At 43.4% G+C, this 17556-nt stretch overlaps 1 long non-coding RNA gene across 1 annotated transcript in view; it reads left to right on the top strand.

Moving 5' to 3' along the window:
* Nucleotides 1-7345, top strand: part of LOC118092830 (uncharacterized) — a 71349-nt gene extending 64004 nt beyond the window's left edge. The window contains exon 4 of the long non-coding RNA XR_015946845.1: nucleotides 4645-7345. This is a non-coding gene — a long non-coding RNA (uncharacterized LOC118092830). The remainder of the gene's footprint in view (nucleotides 1-4644) is intronic.
* Nucleotides 7346-17556: the final 10211 nt, after the last annotated feature.

The following is a 17556-nucleotide window of genomic DNA, read 5'->3' as shown; positions in this document are numbered from 1 at the left end:
TGCAGTCTGGCTAACCTGGTTAAAAAATACACAAACACTCACCCCGCTCACACACAACAACAAAGCTCACTACAGCCATCCAAAGACAACTAATAACACTCTAGGCCACCCCCCCAATCTTCTCTCACCACCAAGGAAACACAACGAGCAAATAATATGAGAAACCATACAAGTAATGCTGACACATAATCCCACACATACACTAAGTAGAAGAATAGAAGCATAACCACTTGACCTCACTCCACTCATAATCCCCTCTCTTCCCCCCTTTCCCCCCAACCTAATATTGTATTGCAATGAAACTATATTGTAGAAATCACAATTTGAAAAAAGAGACAACGCACATGTCTTTGTTCAATAAGAAATCACACACACACGGGGGTGTGTGTGTGTGTGACTATGGACCTCCAGGCTTCTCTGTCCAGCTCTCAGAGCTCTCCCCAGGCCACGCCCCTCTCTAGGCTTGTTTCACAATCTCCTCGAGTGCTTTTGCCTGCTTGGAATGTGTCTTTGAACTCAGGCAATGCCTCTTGCTCAACTGTGCTGATGTCAGAGCGGGATCTATGAGTGTTTATAGAAACCAGCCTATTGTACAATGTAAAATGTACACCCACTGTTGCGTCTGATGCCACCCATCACTAGTACATAGGCCCTGGAAAGTTGCCCGCAAGGAAATGTGTCCCTCGGGCTGAAAAGTGTTCCACTTGTTCCTGCTTTTAGTTCATCTGGTCTCAGGGCCGGCCCTGCCATTAGGTAACTGCCTTGGGCAGAGGGTGCTGGAGGGCAGGGAGTCATGGTCAAGTGATGGAAGACAACCTGCTCTGCACCACTTAAGCTAGTCAGATCCCCTCTGCGCTATGATTTCAACCTCAACCCTACCCACTCCACCTGCAATATGAAGATTACACGTAGTACTGGTCTACCGTACAGGACTGAGAAGTGTGAGAAGTGCTCTGGGCACTAGGGATGTACTATGTAATTCCTTTGTGTGTGTTTTTGCTGTGAGTTGGGTTAATATGTGGCCCCTTTCCCAGCTTCTTCCCTCCACGTTGCTGCCGCTGCCACCACCATCACTGTCTCACCTCCTCCTTCCTCTGTATGCAGCAGGCAAGCCTTCAGCCTGGGTTCCTGCCCTGAGCTGTGTTGCTAGGGAGCCGCCAGCCTATGCTGAGCTATGCAAGGGAACAGCCTGGCCTGTCAAAGTGTCTGAGATAAACCATAGGCCAGACTCTCTACAGCTGGGCTCAGGCATGCCTCAGCTCTTGTCTGGGGCCTGGGAATGGCCTGGGTCTGTGAGGTTCAAGGGCAAACTTGCTATTCATTAGTTGGAGGTCCTTGACATTCCCACTCTCTCTCTCTCTCTGTCTCCTCTTTCCCTTATTGCAGTGTGTGTCTGTGTTTTCTCTTCCCTCCCCCTCCCCAACTCCTATCCTCCTTTTGATGCATTCCTGGGTGCCACTGCTGAAGCTACTCCCTCCCCCTCTTCTCTGTAAGCCCCCCATCCTCTCCCATGCATAGCCCTCCCCAGGAGACAAGGGAGGGATGGAGAACAATGGTCCGAGTGAGCCTATTCAGAGGAGGAGGCCCAGACGGACTTGCCTGTCTACCTCCATTGCCTGCCTGCGCCCCTTGAAGTTTGCTCTCCACGCCCCATATTTGTGGCTTCTCATCTGAACCCCCTTCCTGTTTTTGCGAGTGCATCTGCAGGGGAGAGATTAGGGGGCTCAATTGACTTTGGATTTCAGATCATTGATGTCCTTATTATCTTGATATTTGCAGGAAATTGTAATTTGAGATAAGGAAATGTCAGCTGCGTGTTCTCTCTCTTCCCCCCCACCCCCTTTCCTCTGTCTGCAAAGAACCCCCACCCCACAAAGCACAGGCAAAGTTCTTGCTTAAAGAAAAATGTAAATGATTGCCTTAGAGGAGCTTCAACTCAGCGCAAGTGAAAGAGCTGGCAAAAATCTTGTGTGTGTACACACACACACACACACACACACACACACACACACACACACACAGCTCCAGTAACCACGGAAAAAACATGCTGTGTAGGCAGAACATTCTGAAGCTCCCCTACTTTCCCTCTCTGAATGGAATATTTCTTACCTTTTTAGCATCTGAGGCTCCCTGTAATTATCCAAGACAAACAGCATGTGCAATTGGTTTAAAATGATATTTCCCCCCCACCCCAGGCCCCTGGAGCAGAATGGAGGTGTAATTGTGCTAAGGAGTTAGCAGGGGGAGAATATGGCTTTTTTTTTTTTGGTCACGTTTTGAGTTGGAGGTCTTCAGCCAGGGAAAGGGTATGAAAAGCCTTGATTTGCATAAATAGCATGTGTCTCTACAAAAGAGAGAGAGGGGTGGGAACAAGAAGAGAAGAAAGAAAGATATCAGGGGCTTGCAAAATTCAATTGAGACTGGAGAGGGAGGGGGTGCAGAAAGGAGGGTGGAAAAAATTGACAGTGAAAGGGGTTTTGCTAAGTAATACCCTGGCGAGATTAAATTGTCCAGAAAGTTTCTCCCCGTGTGCTGATGAAATGGTTGATGGGGTGAGGCGAAAGGAGGAGGGACGGAATCCCTCCTTTCCAAAGGGCATGAATAGAAAATTTGGCAAAGGGAAGGAATCCGATTAAGCAGAAAAATCCCTGACATTTTATTTATGATGAGTGTGTGTGTGTGTGTGTGTGTGTGCGTGCGTGCGCATGCATGCACCTTTGGGTCAAAACCTCTAGTTTGGTGTAGTGTTACTCTCCAAGTCCCAACAGAACCACTAGCTTTCTCAGTGGCTGTGTAGCAATAACAGCCATCTGATGAGCAGGAGCAGAATTTGTTCAGGGCCTCAGAACAGAGGCAATGGGTGAGTTATTGCAGTGATTTACTCCAAAGCAAAAGACAGGTTTATCTGAACACACCCATCCCATCTCAGATAGATTATCCTTGGGCAAAGGTGGAGATTGCCCCTGTGTTTTGACACTGTTGCAGGGTGTGTTCACACAGCAACAGACTTTCGGTTGGATAATTGTGCTTTTGGCATCTCCCCAGCCCTAGTCAACCATCAAGAAAACACACCCCCAGCTTTTTATTTTTATTTTGCAAGGGACCTTGGCACGACTAAAGCTGCCTTTGCAAAAGCAGAAATTAAAAGAGAGCAGGGTCTCCCTACTAAGTTGCTAGTCTCCCCTTTATTTATCCAAGGCGCAAATGTGCAAACTTGGGGATAGCAGATGGCAGAGCCTCTTCTCCCACGGACGGGGCTGGTGCCTGGGTGCCTGTGTGTCTCCTGCCAATTAGTGGCTCCCTCTCTTTGATTTACACAGTAGAGGAACCCCCCACACTCCTTGCTCGTGAGGCAGAGAAGGAGCAGGTGCTCCTCTCATCAATTTGGCATTGGTTCACTCTGCCGACATCGCTTGAACCCTGGGATGGGAACTCCAGAGCAGCTGCTCCTCTGGCAGGCTGCTGCAGAATCAGCTTTACCTGGTTATCACATCTTGTGCTAAGAGCCGATGTGCCAGTTTTATCATAGAGGCTCCTTCATTGGAGCAAGTGGGGTGCTGCCCCACCAACCTCACTGTGCCCTCAGCCAGCCCCTCACCTTGGCTGCCTTCTTACTTCCAACTAGTCCAGGGGATGGCACTGCCTGTCAGCTTCCTCCACCTTTGTCTCAGTGTTGTTCTTGTAGAACTCAGCAGGAAAGAGGATGGGGACAAGCCTGTCGTTCACTCTCTGGCGCCACCTACTGTTAGCCTCCCTGCCTTCTGCCCTACCATTCTCAACCAGCACCAGCCACCACTGGATTTATGGCTTCTCTCAAGGAATCCTAGGGATTGTAGTGGTGAGCATGCTTGGGAATTCTCCCTTGGTTATCTCTAGCCAGCTGCTTAGAAACCACAGTTCCTGGAGGCAAGGGGGGTCTTAAACCAGTTTGTGTTTGTAGTATGTATAAATCTGCCCTTGCAGCGATTTGAGCTCCAAGGCAAAACCAGCACAATCCCAAGACAGTAGACCAATACTGGACTGATCTTGTTCACCTTTAAAGCTTTATTGTGAAAAAATGTATACAAAAGGCCAAAAGGGGATCTACAGCTGTCATTTGTATGCTATTATCCATATTCTAACAATTTTAGGAATTGGGAGATCAACCGATGACTTAGGGGATATTGTTGTAAACTCATGTTTATATATACATGCTTATTTCACATGCAGTTTTGGTTGTCCACTCATAAATCATTTTTATACAATTTTCATTGGATCTGGGGTTCCTTTGACATTGTCTGTCTTCTTCTGCATAATTGGAGACCCTCTCATTTGTTTTAGTTGGATAAGAATCAAACATTCCTTTTTAATCGGGTCTTTGGCTTTTAACTATGGGTTGTTTTTTGCGTGGGTGGGATGTTTTATTGTTGGGGTTTTAAAAATCTATGTATGTGATTGCTTTTTGCTTAAAATGTTGTAAGTTGCTTTGAGGTGCCATAGCTAAAACAACAACTAATAAAGATAACAACAACAATAATAGCAATCATCTACATTGAAAAATTTGCCATGGCCTAGAGTGATCTGAGCAATTTATTGTGTTGATTTGTGGTTTCAGAAGAGGCTATTTGAACCAAATGAACAACTATTATTTTCTTGTTTTTGTAGATTATTATGATGGGGAATTTCAAGAACTTGGAAAACGTTGATTTTTTTGGTCACGTTTACTACGGATGAAGGCATGTCTGCTTTTCCTGTTTCACATGGACCTGATTTTCAAACCATCTTTCTTCAGGATACCCTACACAGCAAGAACTTTCTTGGGACTCTAGGCTTTGCATTTTCTGGATTGTCTAATGAGACAGGGGAACTGGGCCAGAAAAGCCCGTCTCTGGACACGGAAATGGGACAGTGTTGGGTCTCCATCTTTCTAGAGTCTGCCATGCTTTGCTGATTTGGATCACACATGGAAACCAAGAGCAGCTCTGTACAGCTAGGTGCTGAAGGAGGAGGAGGAGGAAAACAACCATGGCAAAGAAGCAAATGTCTGAACTGTGAACTCTCTTATCTGTAGTCATTGATGTCATTAAGAGGGATATGGTATCATTGATATGGCTTGTGACTCAATGGAGATAGACAACTGGGGGACCTGAGCTGATTGTTGGGGGCTGATTTCACCTAGGATCACTTAACCTTTTTGGCACAGGCATCAGAAAATGACTGGGCCAGTAGCTTTTCAAAATTATACTCATTGGAGACACTTTGACTTGGCTACACCATATTGAGTGTGTTTTTGGGTGCAAACTCAGGTGACACATGACACTATGCAGGCCCGTTAAACATCAGTGTAGCTTCTGAAATGTGTACTCTTTCAATAAGGAGTCCCCCATGCCTCCAGATTCCAAGGGAAGATCATTGATTGGGGAAGCTTGTCTGCTGTTAAAGATCTTAACTCAGGAACCTAGGATTCCCTAGGACCTAGGACTGGGTCTTACACCTGTCTGCAAGAGTGCTGCAGTACTCAACATGAATTGCAGCTTCTGGGTCAAGCACAAGGGAAGCCCCACTTAGAGAGCATTGCAACTAATCCAGTTTTGATGTTTTGGTTGGGCTCCACAACATGACAACACATGGCATCAGGTATGGTCCGGGTCTGGTCTGTGCCTAAATGGGTGACTTCCTGGGAACAATACAGATTCTGTGATGGAAGAAAAGCAGGCTATAAATGTAAGAAATCTAATAATATTTTATCACAAATTATGCATGTACAAATTCATTTCGTCTCAAATGTATACATTTCTAAACCTATTTCAGCCTAAAATATCTGTTTCTAATGCATGGTTGAGGGGGAGACAAGCCAAGAACAGTCTCTCAGAATTTGGAGAATCCAACATTTGAAAGATAATTAAGTTCCAATTCTCCACATCAAGTCTGGGAAGTGCGGATCAGGTCTGTTAGCTTCAGAACTGACAAAATGAATTCCTCAGGCATCTCTAGTACAGAACAGTAGGTTGCTGCAGTTTAATTTTAATGCAAAGGACAATGGCAGTGAGCTGTAGCTGTTGGAGTGTTGGATTAGGAATGGGAAGACCAGGATTCAAGTCACTGTGTGATCTTAGGCCTTTTCAGCTGAACCTACCTCACAGGGTTGTTGTGAGGATAATAGGAGGGGAAGTATGCCTACCATTCAGTGGGTCTTGATTTTGAGTAGATGGTATAGGGTTGTGTGATAAGTCCCACATCATTTAATGCCACCTTCTCTATGTGCTCCATTTGACATCTGAGGTGCTGGCTAGGATTGCAGTATTTGCTTTGAAAATAGCACGTTCCCCCATATTATCTATTGTATTTTATCAATGTTAACTGCCACATGCATAACTGATTAGTTGGGTGGTCATGTGAAAAAGAAAATGGCACTCCTGTACCTTTATTAGTTGATTCCAGCAGGTGTGGCTTCTTGTCATGCTCCTATTAAAGGTGCAAGAGCCCATTCCTCCCGCACTGCTCCTGGCTGCCCTAGGTATAAACACACTGATCTTGTATGGCACAGCAGGTAACAACACAATTTTCTTTTTTAAACGGGGCTTACTTCCAGGTAGGTGGGTACATGATGCACTGGAAACAATGGGAGTGTACTTCTGAGTGTAGGATTGCATTGTGAGCTATGAACCAGAAGGGTCCCCCAAGCTTCTGCTATGAACTTAGAGAGGTCACTCACAGTCTCACCCTCTGATCCCATTTGCAATATGGGCATCCTTTTCCAACCTTGTGCCCTTCCAATTGTGTTGAACTGCAGCTCCCATTGGCCCCAGCCAGGGCAGCTGTTGTCTGTTTGGGAGGGATGAGAGTTGTAAACCAAAACAGCTGGTTGAAGAAGTCTCATGTACAGGGTGGTTGTAAAGATTATAGCAAATGTGAAGCATTTCCAACACCCTATAAATGCTGAAGTATAAAATGCTAGAGTTGCAATCCTGTATCCACTTACCTGGAGGCAATGTGAGTAGATATGTATAGGACTATGCCATCATTGGCCAGGTCTGCGCTGGGTTGATTTCAAATCTCGTCATTTGAATATGTTGCGCTTTTCCAACATGCTTTTGAAGTTTCTGCCATTTAGATTCTTATTTTGACTTGGTTCCCTATTGGCCATCAATTCTGTGGTTTTATTGCTGCCTTGCCCCTTGTTGCAATGTGTTTTTATATTTCATTGTTGGGGTTGTTGTTGTTGTTTTTACATTGTTTTATGACTTCCATTAGCACAAAAGCCCCAAAAAACCCAATACCTGTCTGTAATCCAATTCCTTGTTATTATTATTATTATTTATTAAAGTTCAATCATTGTGACAATAAATCATTTTGATGGTTTCACAAACAATCTCTCTGTGTGTTTTTGCTGTGACTGAACAACAGGGCAGATGGATGCAGATGTTCACATTTTTGATGCCCTTTGTAGCCAGCCATTATATTTGGTTGCCACCCAGCTAGGATGGTATTTTAGGGAGCAGTCCGCTTCCCCTTCAGAATAGCCAGGCCTCCTGTCCCCCAACAACAAGGCTGGCAAATGCTATTCTTTGTAAACATGCATGTGGAATCAAAATAACAATAATCTTAATTTTCACATATTGGCGAATGAAAGAAACAATGCCAACAAGAAGGATGACTGTAGAAAACAGAAGAAAGAAGAAGGGAAGTCACATAGTCAGAACGTTGGGAAAGGGGAAATACTTAAATTCTTTTTTTCCCTTTCCTTCTTACTTTTTTCTCTTCTTTGCTTTTTTTTTGACTCTATTGTGTATAAATACAGTGACATATGTTTTAGTTTTAATGTATGTATCTTATTCTGGCTTTCCATTACATATCACAATGTGCATATATTTGTATTATAAGGAAAACTACTGGAAGTGATAGAAAAAGAAATTATCAGTTGTCATGTAGCACAAAAATTTAATAAAGATTACATTTTATATATATATATATATATATATATATATATATATATATATATATATATATATATATATTCACATATATGTTTATGCATAGGCATAGCCAGGGAGGGAGGGGGGCAGCTGCCCCCTATATCAAGTAAATACATAAAAATACTTAACTAAAAGTAGAAATTGTAAGAATATTTTCCCAGATTTTTCTGAGCAATTGGGGGTCAAAAGAAATTAATTTAAAACAGTTATTGTTGAGACATTTTTCTCTTTTTAAAAAAATTTTAATACCCTTTTTTGAAATTAAAACAATGCTATACATAAAATACATACAAATAAAACTACAACCAAAATATAAATCAAACCAACCATTATACAAATCTTACAGTTTCTTCTTGTAAGTTGACTTCCACTCATCTTCATCCCGTGCTACAGATATTCTTAATGATACTGCTTTGAGTCAATTTCATTTTGGAATCTCTACGGAATATTTGGTATAAATATTGCTGAGACATTTCATTCTGAATCTGCTAGACGGAGCCAGACAGAGAATGATGGCAGGTGGCCGTATTCCCAACGCTCCAATAAATCCTGACTATGCCCGTAATCTGAAGAGCCCCCTGTAAAATCACTAAATTCACATTCTGGCACATAAGAAGAGCCTGCTGGATCAGGCCAATGGCCCATCTAGTCCAGCATCCTGTTCTCACGGTGGCCAACCAGATGCCTGTGGGAAACCCATATGCAGGATTCAACCACAAGAACTATCTCCCCTCCTGGGGCTTCCAGCAACTGGCATTCAGAAGCCTTGCAGCCTCCAACTGTGGAAGCAGAGCATAACCATAATAGCAGCAGCCATGATCTGAAATTTGTTGTTGTTGTTGTTTAGTCATTTAGTCGTGTCCGACTCTTCGTTACCCCATTCCCATAGCACGCCAGGCACTCCTGTCTTCCACTGCCTCCCGCAGTTTGGTCAAACTCATGTTCGTAGCTTCGAGAACACTGTCCAACCATCTCGTCCTCTGTCGTCCCCTTCTCCTACTGTAGTGCCCTCAATCTTTCCCAACATCAGGGTCTTTTCCAGGGAGTCTTCTCTTCTCATGAGGTGGCCAAAGTATTGGAGCCTCAGCTTCAGGATCTGTCCTTCCAGTGAGCACTCAGGGCTGATTTCCTTCAGAATGGATAGGTTTGATCTTGCAGTCCATGGGACTCTCAAGAGTCTCCTCCAGCACCATAATTCAAATCTGAAATTACCTGCCAGCAAACCTGACTCTCCTCTGAGTCTTCGGGCAGCAGCAGAAGACTCTAGAAAGGGGAGTCATGCTAAGCTTTTGGACATATTCAGAATCGGGGTGAGAGATTCTTGCTGTTCCCAGATGACTCGAAAGCCCAGTGCAACATGACACTAGTCCCTCCTACTGACTTCTGCACTTGTGCCAGGGAACTTGGCAGCAAACAAAACAAAACAAAACCTTGCCACTCTAGGATGGTCACCCGGGCCTGGCAAGCAGGCAGTTGACAGAGAAGAGATTTATGCTCACTGCTGACAGCCTGGCAACTGCATTTGTGGACCCCTGATGTCTGTGTTGTCTCTCTGCGTGTCTGTCTGCATTTTATATGTCAGGGTTAATGTGAGTTGAATGGCGAATGTGCATAAATACTGGCCATTGTCCACGTTCACCACAAGGGATGGAGAATCTGCACATATTAACAGCCTGAATAGGGAGCTGGGTATACACTGTCTGGCCGATATGCAAGTGAGGCTGAGGGATGTGGGGGTCTCAGACCTTGCCTGGGAAAGCTGAATCATGCCCAAGAGGACAATATCGACCATGACCATGTAATCTAGGAAATAAGCAGCTCACAATCTCAAGGTGGGCTTAATCCACAGCATCCTTTGGGGTATCTGCACAGCAGCCATCCAACAAGGGGAAATATCTGGCTTATTCTGTCCCCTTGTGATTGTCCCATGTCTGGGGAATAGAGCCAGAATTTGTGCGTGTTCTCCGATTAACTACAACTCTGTAGGTTTATGTCGTTCAATGAAAAGCTAGAAGCTTTCGCCATATGAAACCCACAAACGCAAGGAAAAATCACACACATGGCACCAAGGAATGGCTGATTGATCGTGACCTGGGTTGAGTGCCATGGAAATTCATGCGATGAATGTATAATGTGATGGTGATCCGGACACCTATGGAACTCAGAACGCTCTTCCTCTCGAGGTTCTTCTCTTCCCAATCCATCACGAAACCAGGGTGGTGCTGGTGATTCTTTCCCACCCAGAACTCCCCAAATGAACAAAGGAGATGGGATAAAGAATGACCATATTGTTCTCTGGGAAGCACATGGAGGCAGATCCCCTGCAAGGCCAAGTTCAAGGCTAGTATTGAGAGGGTGGAGTGTGTGTGCAAGAGAGAGAGGGGAGAGAGAGAGAGAGAGAGAGAGAGAGAGAGAGAGAGAGAGAGAGAGAGAGAGAGAGAGAGAGAGAGAGAAGGTGGGAATGGCATGCTAATTTCCACTGCAAAGATGCAAGGCTAGGAAATCTGCATGAGGTGATTATTCACTGCTGCCACCAGGCCCTCCTACAGGCTGGTTTGGTTCCCCTCCCCCCAAATAGCGCATTAAAGAGAAACAATGGGGGCTGATTGCCTTCTGCTTAAAGGGGGATGGGTGGAAAGAGGGGGAAGGTTCCCCCTCTACACACCTCAGAGAGAGAGAGAGAGAGAGAGAGAGAGAGAGAGAGAGAGAGAGAGAGAGAGAGAGAGAGAGAGAGAGAGAAATGACAGCTCAGATGGATGGATTGATAGATAAGACAGATGTATTATTATATAGCAGATCTCTATCAGACAGCATCAAAGAGTGTTGATGGTATATCATATCAGTCTAATATCGGCCATTGTTGCTGTCAGTTACACAGTACTTGTCAGATCTCCAGAATCCCATCACTGGATCTCTAATCTCTGTTTAATTATGATTATTATTTCATAAATCCATGGCATTTTTTGAAGTGCACTTTGCAATTTATCTCTCAGTTGCACTTGCAAGATAAGTTTGGCCCGACTGGCAAGTAAGTTGAGGTTCCATTTGGGGATCGTCATAAAAGCCAGTTGTGGTTTGATCCTAGAGTGGTCATGTCTTTTTTTTCCCACTTATGAAATTTCATTGTTGCTATCCCTTAGGAATTGGGCATGGAGTGATATTTGCACAAAACAGACCACGGCCCTGTGTGAATCTTATGAAGAGTGCCATCGTACAAAAACATTTAAGCCCACTGAAATAAGTTGGTTCTTAGGCCCGATCTGCACTACACATTTAAGGCAATATCAGACCACTTTGAAAAGTCATGCCTCGCCCCAAAGAATTCTGGGAAACTTTCTACTTTCACCATGCATAACTTTGTACACCTTTATCACTTGTTTGCCTTTTATCTAAAAAGCCACAAATCTTGTAACTTTTCCCCATAGGGAAGTTGCTACAAACCCTTGATCTATTCTTCTTTCACACTCTAGTCTCATCCGACCTATCATTCACAGGAATTAAAGTCTCTTGTTTTTTGTTTTTTTAAAAAAATATTTATTGCATCTCCAAGGAGCTCAAGGTGCCTGCAATAATTCTATGAGGTAGGTAAGGCTAAGAGACAATGACTGGTCCAAGGTCACCCAGTGAGCTTCATGGCTGGGTAGACTTTTGAACCCTGGTCTCCCAGGATCTAGTCTGCCACTGTAACCACTACACAATACTGCCCCCCCACTCCTTGCTCATTTATATGTTATTTAGTAAGGTGGCATTTTGTGGATATTTAATGAATCCACTAGCTTTACAGGACTCAATGTAGTATCTGTCAGATGAAGTCTGAAGGCAGGTGTGCAGTTAATTTATTTATTTAAAATTTCATTTCACTTTCAAAAAAGAAATATAATGACGCAAAACCATGAAACAAGGTTTGAAAAGCATATATGCTTTTGCCTGCATTTCTATAACTAAATACCAAATAATACACTCAGGCTGCAATCGTATATGCACTTACCTTGGTAGTACGTCTCATAGAACTCAGTTGGACTTACTTCTGAGTAGGCATGCATAAGACGGCACTGTAATAGAAATATGTAACATCCATAGAGGTATGTACCTTGTTTTGCCAAAACTCAATAAAAAGGTTTTCATCCCGACAACAACAATGACATATCTGTCATTTTGTATGAGTTCCTTTTCTTGTTCTGATATAATTACTTACCTTAAACATAACTGTGTAATTATACCTTTTATATCTCCATTCCTCAAAAGTAGGAATTGATGTTGTTTTCCATTTAATAGCAGAGTAAATTCTTGGTGTTGCTAACATATACATAATCATTTCATGATATGTATATTATTTTAATAACAATACAAATAATAAGAGATCCTTCTAAAGTTTTACATGTGTTATCAGTGTTATCCTATTTCTTATTTTTGAAAAATATGCCCTTGCTTGTTCACAATCCCACCACACAGACAAGCATTTATTTACATACTCTTTCAGAGATTTTGGGAGAGGTGGAAATCTGTCGCATCTTAACAACTAACTGATTTATAATGGCATAAGCTTTTGGATTCTAGACCACGAAGGCTTATGACGAGATTAATTTGTTCGTCTTTAAAGCGCCACAAGGGTATCACAATTAAAGGGAGAGAGCGAGAGAGAGAGAGCATGCAATCCTTTCAGCACTTGAGTGGAGGACAGCTCCATTGAAAACAGAAACTTTAAACCTGATATTAAAAAGGTAAAGGGACCCCTGACCGTTGGGTTGCGACGCTCATCTCGCCTTACTGGCCGAGGGAGCCGGCGTACAGCTTCCGGGTCATGTGGCCAGCATGACTAAGCCGCTTCTGGCGAACCAGAGCAGCGCACAAAACGCTGTTTACCTTCCCGCTGGAGCGGTACCTATTTATCTACTTGCACTTTGACGTGCTTTCGAACTGGTAGGTGGGCAGGAGCTGGGACAGAGCAACAGGAGCTCACCCCATTGCAGGGATTTGAACCTTCTGATCAGTAAGCCCTAGGCTCAGTGGTTTAGATCACAGTGCCCCCTGCGTCCCTAAACCTGATATTAAGCCAAGGTTAATTAGCAGTGATAAATAGGCTCGCACTTGCAGCTCTAGTCTCTGTTTTACAGAATTTTATTTATTTAAGGGATTTGCTTATCCCACTCCTCAGTCAAAAATGGCTCCCAGAGCAGCTTATAAACCATTAAAAAGAAAAAGGGTAAAGAGAAGGAAAAAACTATTCGACTTGCAATCTAAAAAGGCATGACATGAAAGGGAAATGGGTTGGGAGGGAGGAGGAAATAACCAAACATGTCTAGTTCTCACAGACAACAAAGGAATATATAAATTAATAAATAATACCAAAGGATTTCTTCAACGATTTCAAGGTACAGGGGCAATTCACAGAGTAAGATAAATGGGGAGAAATGGGTAAAGTCCCTTTCCCCTCAAGATCTGTAAGGGAGGAGAAGGGATGTGGAGAAGAGGAAGCGAGAAAGCCAAATATAACAAGGGATGGATCCAACACTGGAATTAGTGACCTTTGGCTTCTTTTTAGCCCAGGGCAGGGATGAAAGCATTAAGCCAAGGGGTTTGCGTGAGATGTGGGCTTTGAGGAGCCATTTGAAGCAATTACACTATAGAAGAGGCATTTGAAGCAATCACACTATAGAGGAGGTATTTGAAGCAATCGCACTATACAAGTGTTCTAGAATGGAGCCCCAGGTGCTAGGAGGAGGACAGGGGTAGAATGGAGTTAGCGAAGGCCTTGTTCTTCAAACAGTCGGTCATGCCCTGACCAGTGGAGGTTGGTGCATTAAGACAAATGGAGGCACTGCTCTACCAAACTTAGGTTGCCCTCAAGCCGTTCTCACCTACCTTCTTCCTTACATCCAGTCTAGGCGAGGGCAGCATTGTCTGTCAGCTTCCTGCTCCCCCCTCCCCCCCCATAGAACTCAGCAGAGAGGAGGGTGGGATCAAAACTAAACTTAGCTGGCTCCGCCTCCGCCTGTCATTGGCTTTGGTTTTGATTCACCTTCCACCCTGCCAGTCCCAACAGCCCTGGCATTAAATGAGTTGTGCCAGTAGCCAGATGTTCACATAGCAATTTTTAGACTCTGGGTTAATGGTGCTAAACACACACACACACACCCTCTGTCAAGCCCCGACAACACCCTCAGATGACCATGCATGCTGCTTCACTTCCTACAAAAAGTATAAAGCCCTACTGTGTTTAGGCTCCCTCCTGCTCATTCTGCTCAGTGGAGTTCTGGATGGCGACCACAAAGTCCTATTCTGATAACACCACTTTGTTTTTTCTTTATCCTGCGTGAGCCTGCATGTTCCTTAAGATCATGGAGGTTTGCTTCTGAGCAGACAGGAAGAGAATTGTGCTCTTAGTCTAGAAAATTCCTTTCAAGACCATAAATTCCTCTCCCCACCCCTTGCTCCTTAACAGAAGCCTCCCTGCAAAAAAAAGGTAGCTGCATATGTCTACCACTATATATTCAACCAATTTACTATCTCTCTTTTAATATTATCTACCCAATATCTAACTTATCCCATCTAAATTTATATTTTAATATCTGAGACCGGTGATAAAATCTAATCTAATATCTAACTTTTAATCAGGTCGACATTCCTAATATCTTTCTCTCATATCTAATCTAGTCTCCATCTAGCACATAGGTTTTCTTTTCCTTGTTTCCATCTAAGAGCGCAAGTAAGTAGAGCTCTGCTGGGGCAGGCAAGAGGACTATCGAGTCCATCATCCTGTTCTCACAGTAGCCAGCCAGTTACCTCTTTTGGGAAACCCACAAACAGGACTTGAGTGCCCTCCCCCCATTATTTTCATGCTTGTGTTTATTTAGTTATTGTTTAATACCGCTCTTCATCATAAGATTGTACGGTGATTCACAGAATGAAATACAGGATGAAAACAAGTGAATAAGTAAAACAAAACAGCAAAACAATAACCTACAGACACATTTAAAAGTCTGTAGAATATGAATTAGCCAAAGGTCTGGGGAAGAGCGATGTTTTCGCTTGGCACCTGAAAAGATATAATGAAGGCACCAGGTGAACCTCCCTGGCGAGAGCGTTCCACAAACAGGGAGCTACTACAGAAAAGACCCGTTCTTGTGTTGCCACCCTCTGGAACTTATGTGGAGGAGGCACATGAAGAAAGGCCACAGCGGATGAAGATGTTCCTTCAGGTATTGGCAGTCCTGAGCCGTTTAAGGCTTTATAGGTCAAAACCATCACTTTGAATTGGGCCTGGAAACTCATTGGCAGCCAATGGCAATCAGGCCGGGATGATCGGTGTAATATGCTAAAAAATATATGCTTGTGATTGAAAGCAACTGGCATTCAGGAGCATACTGCCTCTGCATAGTTTTATACACTTCAATCAAATCACCTTTTACTTGCTGTTCTTTAAACCAGTGGTTCTCAAGAGTATGGCGTGTCACACTGGTGTGGCAGGAGAGGGTGGCAAGTGTGGGGGAAAGATCCAAGGACAAAGAAACATTTAAACATTTCAGTGTAGTATGGTATGGTATCAAAATAATTTCTTTTGCATATCAACCAGAATGAAACAGCATCCACACCTCTCTTCGAGACCATTGGCCATTCTTCTAGAGTTCTCCACAACATATTGTTGTGAACAGGGGATTTCAACTCTGACAAATATGAAAGATCGGAAAAGGGAAATGCTTTTTTTGTGTTGACGAGGAGTTTGCTTGTCTCAAATAATATAAATGAGATCACCCAGCAAAAGCAAACTCATACCTCCCATTGAGTTTGTATACGTACTTAAGGTACATATGTAAGAGGCTTGTTTATCATTATATTTTGGGAGTGATTCATGTTCTTCTGTAGTTGCATTGTTTTTTTCTGGATGTCCCATGACCATATTATAAAGCAGTTGTATTCTATGTTATAAATCAAGCACTGCTTTTTGCTTTCCAATGTATTTCTTATCAATAAGAAATTCAGTGTGGTGTGAGCAAGTTTTTATTCTCAAAGTGGTGTTGTTGTTGTTTAGTCGTTTAGTCGTGTCCGACTCTTCGTGACCCCATGGACCAGAGCACGCCAGGCACTCCTGTCTTGCACTGCCTCCCGCAGTTTGGTCAAACTCATGTTCATAGCTTCGAGAACACTGTCCAACCATCTCGTCCTCTGTCGTCCCCTTCTCCTAGTGCCCTCAATCTTTCCCAACATCAGGGTCTTTTCCAAGGATTCTTCTCTTCTCATGAGGTGGCCAAAGTATTGGAGCCTCAGCTTCAGGATCTGTCCTTCCAGGGAGCACTCAGGGCTGATTTCCTTAAGAATGGATAGGTTTGATCTTCTTGCAGTCCATGGGACTCTCAAGAGTCTCCTCTAGCACCATGGGGAATAGTTTCCCCATCGCATGGGGAATAGTTTCCTCATCGCATGTGGAATAGTTTCCCCATTGCAACTGCCAAACACTCCCCTGGAAGGAGATGGAAGGAAAAAGACAACAGGCATATTCTCAAAGTGTAGCCCAGAGAAAAAAGTCTGAGAACCACTGCTCTAAACTATAAAGCCCCTTTCCAATTAGAAGAGTTCCTCCAACCCCTTGATGATATTGGTTGCTCCTTTCTGGATCTTTTCCAGCTCTACAATATCCACCTTGAGGTGATGGTGACCAGAACTGTGCACAATATTCCAAATGGAGTTGCACTGTAGATTTGTATAGTGGCATTATTACACCAGCCACTTTTTATTTTCCATTCCTTTCCTAATGATCTGCAACGTAGCATGGAATTCATCTTTTCCCACAACCACACCACACTGGTATGACATCTTCATTGAGCTGCTATCCACAAGGACTCCAAGCTCTCACTCCTGGTCAGTCACTGACAATTCAGATCCCATGAGTGTATGACTGTAGCCAGGATTTATGTTAAGGGGGACAGAACACCCACCTGTCATCATCCTCTGTCTGGCTCTGTCTAACAGATTCGGAATGAAATGTCTCGACAACCATTGTTTTAAATTACTTTCTTTCGACCCCAAGTGCTCAGAAAAACCCGTCAAAGTCTCTCTACAATTTCTACTTTTAGTTAAGTGTTTTTATGTATTTACTTGATATGGGGGCAGCTGCCCCCCTCCCCGGCTATGCCTATGCATATATGTGAAAATATGATTGTTATCGTTTTGATCCTACATGCATCTTTACAAATAATTGCATTTGCCATTTTACCACCCCCCTTCACTCAGTTTAAAGCGATCCTTTGGGAGCTCCTGGCATCCCCATTTTGTTTTAAGGACCCCAAAAAGTTTAATGTCATCAGCATACCTGGCCACCTCACTGCTCACTCCAAACTCTAGATAATTTACGAAAAAGTTAAAAAGCAAATGCCCCAATACCAATCCTTAATAATAATAATAATAATAATAATAATAATAATAATTTATTAATTATCCCCTGCCCATCTGGCTGGGTTTCCCCAGCCACTCTGGACGGCTCCCAACAGAAAATTAAAAACACGATAAAACACCAAACTTTTTTTTAAAAAACAACCCCTAAGCAGGGCTGCTTTCAGGTGTCTTCTAAAAGTCAGATAGTTGTTTATTTCCTTGACATCTGATG

Source organism: Zootoca vivipara, chromosome 13 (genome assembly GCF_965207765.1).
Source record: "Zootoca vivipara chromosome 13, rZooViv2.hap1.1, whole genome shotgun sequence".
In the NCBI taxonomy this organism is placed as follows: Eukaryota; Metazoa; Chordata; class Lepidosauria; order Squamata; family Lacertidae; genus Zootoca; species Zootoca vivipara.
The sequence above is the reverse complement of the archived record's forward strand: the minus strand, read 5'-3'. Positions and strand labels throughout refer to the sequence as shown.